This window comes from Dama dama, chromosome 14 (assembly GCF_033118175.1).
Source record: "Dama dama isolate Ldn47 chromosome 14, ASM3311817v1, whole genome shotgun sequence".
NCBI lineage: Eukaryota > Metazoa > Chordata > Mammalia > Artiodactyla > Cervidae > Dama > Dama dama.
This window is the reverse complement of record NC_083694.1, coordinates 26,662,301-26,669,076: the sequence shown is the minus strand read 5'-3', so window position 1 is coordinate 26,669,076 and position 6,776 is coordinate 26,662,301. Positions and strand designations below refer to the sequence as shown.

At 38.9% G+C, this 6,776-nt stretch overlaps 1 pseudogene; it reads left to right on the top strand.

The window, feature by feature from the left end:
* Positions 1-4,329: 4,329 nt before the first annotated feature.
* LOC133068824 (deleted in azoospermia-like) lies at positions 4,330-6,033 on the top strand (annotated as a pseudogene).
* The last annotated feature ends 743 nt before the right edge of the window (positions 6,034-6,776 follow it).

Sequence of the window (6,776 nt, the reverse complement as noted above, 5' to 3'; positions counted from 1 at the left end):
GACTGGCTTTGTCGGCTGCAGACCAAGTAGCCACAGCCCCAGACACCTCAGCTGGATTTCTTGATGAAAATGTTGCCAAACTACCATCACCTAAAGACTATGAAAGGAAGCTCAACTAAGAAAACATATAACAACAAGATAATATTTGTCTTTGTTGTCTTTCAAAAGAGTCAGTGTTTGTATTATTTTGTGACATATTTGTATTGTATGTATTTATATTGTTGTGTATTTATATATAATAGCATTTACCAAACTAAATAAAAATGTTGATGACAGGACTTTTAGTCAATATGCTTCAATCATTTTTTCTACTTGCATCGACTTACCCAAAATAACTCTTTTAATTTTAACTGTGTACTAGGTATATATTATAAGTAACGTGTTTACCTTTTCCTTTTGCAGATTTGTAGCTGTTTAAAATTTCAGTAGCTGTTGAGTTAATTTCAACTTCATTTTGTTCCTAAGATTTCCTTTTTTTCCTAGTAAAATGGAAGTAAACAGGGAAAGATGTATTCAGAATACAAAGTCAAAAAGAATGGTGTCTAATGAAACTGACAAGTAAATGACTGTTGAGTGGTATTCTTAGGTTTCTGAGGACAATGGAAGTAGAAGAGATTTCAACATGTTTATAAATCTGTGAAATTATTTTGGTGTATTACTAGTCACTAATTGTTGACTTTGTCATAATTCTATTTACCTAAGTACATAATGGGCAAAATACTGACAATTTTATTGTAATTTCAAGTTTTTTAAAAAAAATTCAGATGTTTAAATGTAATGGGACATACTTTTTAACTTTTGAATCAGTAGATGTTGATTAATACTAAGACATTAAAATGCTAAAATATTTTCTCTTGAAACTTAACTTTTTAAAATTGAGGTATAATTGATTTACAGTGTTGTGTCTGTCAGTTTTGGGTACAGCAAGATGATTCAGTTATATGTATACATATTCATTTTCAGATTCTTTTCCATTATAAGTTATTACAAGATTAATTTTTAATTTTGGATAGTAAAAGACTGCTTTTGAATTTATGAAACTGATGGGTACAAACTAGCCTTTGTTGCAAAGGTGAATGACTTGATTTTGGTAAGACTATTCATGACTCAAGTTAGAAAACCATACTACCACGTATGGGTTTCCCAGATAGCTCAGCGGGTAAATAATCTGCCTGCAATGCTGGAGATGCAGGAGATGTGGGTTCGATCTTTGAGTCAGCAAGGTCCCCTGGAGGAGGGCATGCCAACTCAATCCGGTTCTTGCCTGGAGAATCCCATGGACAAAGGAGCATGGCTACAGTCCATAGGGTTGCAAAGAGTAGGACACAACTAAAGCTTCTGAGAACCCACGCACTACTACACACAGTGGTTTGAAAGAGAGCATCACATAAATGTCCTACTTTTGATAGCTGCTTTCTATTCGTTTTTCAACACCTGGTGATCAACTTTGGATTTTATTAATCATGAAAATTTGTAGATAAAAGGGCAGAAATTACAGAACTGCCCTTGAAATGCTGTGCTGGTTCTGAATATCATCTCACCTCTGATATGCTAATAAATGCCCTGTGCTCTAAACTATTCTGTTTAGAGACACCCTGTAACAGGCACTATTAATATATAGCAATAGCAACATTTTCCTCTGAGAGGCTGCCCGCTGTAGGTGCTTGCGTGCAAGTTAAGGAGTAGGGGCTGCGCTGTCTGGTTCTTTATTTTGCAAATAGCATGTCAGTTTCAGCTCCAATATCATTGCCTCTTAGGCTTCTGTGAGACACAAAGGTTGCTTTCCTTCTGCAAGCTTTTGGGCAAATTGTTGGTCTCCTGCATTCTAGTCCCTCAATTTGTCTTCCTCAGAGGCTTCTCTGGGCTCTGGGGACAGGGGTGGTGGTGGTGGGGCTCCTTTTCTTGGAGAAGTTTTCCTCAGGAAAGAGAGGAGGGGCTACACGGTTCTGTAGTCAGCGCCTCTGGGGGAGCCTAGAAGATGCCCTTGGACAAAGGATTTGGGTGACGTCCAGGGATATCTCTTTCGTTTACAGAGCCCAGGTCAGCCTCCCATTGCAGATGTGGCTGAAATGCACACATCTTCATACAAGGAGCAAGCTGACCTACATTCACAATGGGGAGACTTGATCTCAAGTCTTTGCCAAAGAAGAGGTTTTGATAGTGAAGACTCACAGCCCTATTTTCTCCAAAGAAATAGGTGAGTCTCTTTGAAGGATTGACTCTAGAGCAAATGAGTATTATTTGGGAACATTAAATGCTCAAAAATTACAATTAGAATTCTCAAAATGATTTTTTAATTGAAGTATATAGTTGATTTGCAATATTCTATTAGTTTGAGCTGTAAAGAAAAGTGATTCAGATATATATATATATATTTGCCAGTTCTTTTTCATTATAGGTTATTATAAAGTTTTGAATGTATTTCCCTATGCTGTACAGTAGATAGTTCCTTTGTTTAACTATTTTATATATAGTGGTGCATATCTATTAATCCCATACTCCCTCCCCCTGTATGTAGGTTCCTTTTAGTTTTGTTTACAGTTTCCTTTGCTGTTCTAAAATAAACTTTTTATTCAAAATAACAAACAGCAACAGAAGGGCTAGGCTATAAAGTCATGAATGTTTCAGAATGTGAAGCCATGGGCGCAAACAATAAATATCAGTACACATAAACAGATGTCCAACATAGAGGTTCAACCAGTTCTAGATATAGAAAACAGAGACCTTGGAGAGAGGGTGGACAGGGTTGGGAGGATGAAATTTATTAAAAGAAAAAAGAAGAGGAAGAGAGATGAGAATCAGAACAGATAAGAAGGGCCCACAGATCTTAGAGTAAAGAAGGCATTTTATTATTATTTTTTTAATTGAAGTATAGTTGTTGTGTGCACCACTATACATAAAATAGTTAAACAAGGACCTAGCTATCAATATATATAAGGGCTTCCCTGGTGGCTCAGATGGTATAGAGTCTGCCTGCAATGCGGGAGACCTGGGTTCGATCCCTGGGTTGGGAAGATTCCCTGGAGAAGGGCATGGCAACCCACTCCAGTATTCTTGCCAGGGGAAACCCCATGGACTTCATCTCCAGTCCATGGGATGGCAAAGAGTCAGACACAACTGAGCAACTATGCACAACATTATATATATATATATTCTTTCTCATATTCTTTTCCTTTATGGTTTATTACAGGATGTTGACTAGAGTTCCCTGTGCTATAAAATAGGACCTTGTTTAAATATAATGTAGCACAGTTTGCATCTGCTAGTCCCAAACTCCCAAGCCAATCCTCTCCTGCCCCCTGTTCCCCCGGCAACGACATCTGTTCTCCCCGTCTGTGAGTCTGTTTCTGTTTCGGGGATAAACTCATTTGTGTCATATTTTAGATTCTGCATATAGGTGATAGCATATGGTATTTGTCTTTTTCTGACTTACTTTGCTTCGTATGAGTGGTCCAGGGTTTATTTTGGACTCAGCGCTATTTATTGGCCCTACAATAAAGAATATTTACATAATAATGGTAACATAATTGTCATTTATTGGTTTTCAGCATTTAAAATCAACTTTCAAACAAAGGACTAGATAGAATGCTATGGTTACCAACCTTGACATTAAAAATGCCAGGGTGTAACTGGTACAGGGTTAGGAGACCAGAGTGGGTGAGGAGGTGGAAGACACAGCCGCTTCATAGTCTTATTTTATGTGAAGTAATATTAAGACAATGTCTGCAGCTCAAGGAGTGAGAAATAGAGGTTTTCGTACATTGTTGAAATTCGCAAAAGTGTTGAGAAGAACTAAAATTACCAACACATTTATTAAAAATCTGAGAGGAGGATGGAATCCAGAGTGAGGAGGAAAGGAGCTAAATCCTTGTGTTTTGTAGCAAAGAGTCAGCAGATACAGCTAAGTTAAGGAGTCAAGCATAGTGTTTATGGTCTGGGAGGAAAACTGTCAGAAGTGCTGTTTGAGGACGGGGGAAGGATGCAGTGGGAGGCTGTTACTTTTCATTCTAAATCTTTCTTTGCTATTTGATTTGAGGATGGGGGAAGGATGCAGTGGGAGGCTGTTACTTTTCATTCTAAATCTTTCTTTGCTATTTGATGTAGCACCACAGATATATCTTTGAACACACACACACACACACACACACACACCTACACAAAAGGCTCTTCAGAAAACTCATCAGCTCCCACCAGGAACCCCTCAGAGCTCCAAGAGCAAGCAGCAGGCCAAATGCTCTAAGGACAGCTTAGAGCTGCATAGAAGAGGAAGCAAAAAGTGTTTCCAGGAGGTGTGGGGGCTGCCTTGTGGCTGGAGTGTCACATCCCCTAATGAACATGCAGGAAGTGGGTGAAACACGCCAGAGTGGATGGCAAAAGCTCGTTTCCTTTCCATGATAGATGCAGTGCTGAGCCATTGACAAAATGCTGAAGTATGTGGGAAAAGGATCTGGCCCAACAGGACAGTGCTAATCCGAGGGATTTCCCAAATGACTCTGTGCTCGTTGTTATGGATTTTGTTTACTCGGGCCACCTTTCCAATTACCTCTCAGAGGGGCAAATCCTTCCTCCCTGCTTAATCAGGTGTGAGAGGTAAAGAAATGGGTAAAGAATAGGGTAATGAGAGCAATACCATAATAATGACTCTGATACCACATATCAATTAATGATAACAGATATCAGTACCTCTGCCCTCCATTAACACTTCTCCCCTGGATTGGATAGAACTCTGGCTCCACAAGAATGAATTCAGTACTGACAGCCTAGAAAAATATGCTCTGATACAGACCTTCAAGAATTTTCCATCTACAACAAGGTGATCCTAAAGAAAAAGTCAAGGGAGCGTGCCTGCGCCCCTTAGCCTCGCCACTCTTCTCTGCTTCCTCTGCCCATTCAAGCTGGGTGGGGGGCACGAGCAGGCCCAACAGCAGTGGCGAGTGAGGTGCCTGAAGCCAGCTTCTGCTCCTCCTCCAACCGTTCTGTGGGAACACTGGTTGTCACCATCATGTCTGCTGCAAATTCTGAGACTCCAAACTCAGTCATCTCCAGAGGGCAGCACCCAGTCTTCATGTTTTACCAGAGGGTAAAGTCATGCCAAATACTCTTTTTTCGCTGGTGGAACTGATGTTAGGATGGACGAAACCGAAATTAGAGGTTTCTTTATTAGGTATCCGGGTTCCATCCCTGGGTTGGGAAGATCCCCTGGAGAAAGAAATGGCAACCCACTCCAGTACTCTTGCCTGGAGAATCCCATGGACAGAAGAGCCTCGCAGGCTATTGTCCATGGGGTCACAAAGAGTTGGACATGGCTGAGCAATGAACCTTTTTGCTTTACTAGGTATGTTTCAGTAAAACAAGTGAAGATAATCACAGATCGAACTGGTATGTCTAAAGGCTATGGATTGTTGCATTTTACAATGATGTGAATGGGCAGAAGATAGTAGAATCACAGATAAATTTCCATGATAAAAAGCTGAAATTGAGCTCTGCACTCAGGAAACAAAATTTATGTGCTTATCATGTACAGCCTCATCCTTTGGTTTTTAATCTTCCTCTTCTACCACAGTTTTGGAGTGTCTGGAGTAACCCAAACACTGAAACTTACAGGCAGCCTCTAACCACAATGAATCCTATAACTCAGTATGTTCAGGCTTATCCTCCACATCCAACTTCACTGGTTCAGGATATCACTGGATATCAGCTGTCTGTTTATAACTATCAGATGCTACCGCCACGGCCTGCGGAGGAACAATGGAGTTACGTTATTTCCCTGGCTTATACAGCTATTAACTGCCACTCTGATGAAGTTGATCCAGGAGCTGAAGTTTTGCCAAGTGAATGCTCAGTTCATGAAGCTCCATCATCCTCTGGAAATGGCCCACAAAAGAAATCTGTGAACTGAAGCGTACGGACAGTGGTATCTTGACTGTTTAATCCAGAGAACAGACTGAGAAATTCCCTTTTAATCAAGACGACTAGTGCAAGGATAAAAGAGCTCATCGCTTTAGAAGTCAGGCAGTGCTTAAGTCTGTTTGATTCTCTTTGCTAACTTTCTAGTCTCCTAGGAAGTTGCACGTTTTGAATAAAAAGAGACTGAAAAATTTTCCACTATTATAGAAATTTAATTCTGAATTTTGATAACTTGCACTCAGAGTTTCTATGCAAGTCATATTGGATTGCTCAGTTTTATTTTACATTGACATTGTTTTTCATTAGACATTTACTTAGAAAATGATTCTGTGTTGAATATACTTAAAAGTGAAAAAATAATTCCTTTGTAGGAATAACTTTTTATTTACCTGTATTTATCTATAACTTTTTTTATCTATAGCTTCTCATTTATCTGTAAGGACTTTTAAATTGACATTTTAAGCATTTAAAAGCAAATACTGATTTTTTAAAAAATATATTGTATTAGAAAACCTATTTTGAGAGGTCAGAATTTTTTTACATAATATCAATAGTAAAAGATGTTTATCAGCTTTCAAAATCAGTAGCCAGACAAAAAATAAAAGATAGTTACAATTGCAAGCCATAATGGGAACATGACTAACCTAACAATATGAAATCATTACATACAGTTTGGGGTCAAGCAGAGTGATGTGATAGTGGAAGTGCATTCATGGACATGTTTTTGAAAGGTCAGAATTTTGATGGTTTAAACACAAGCACTTCACTTCCCCAAGTACCGATGAACAGTACAATATCTATAATATTATGCTTTTATAATTTGTCTAGAAATGTGCCACAAAAGCAGAGCTTTTAAAATGGCATTTTCA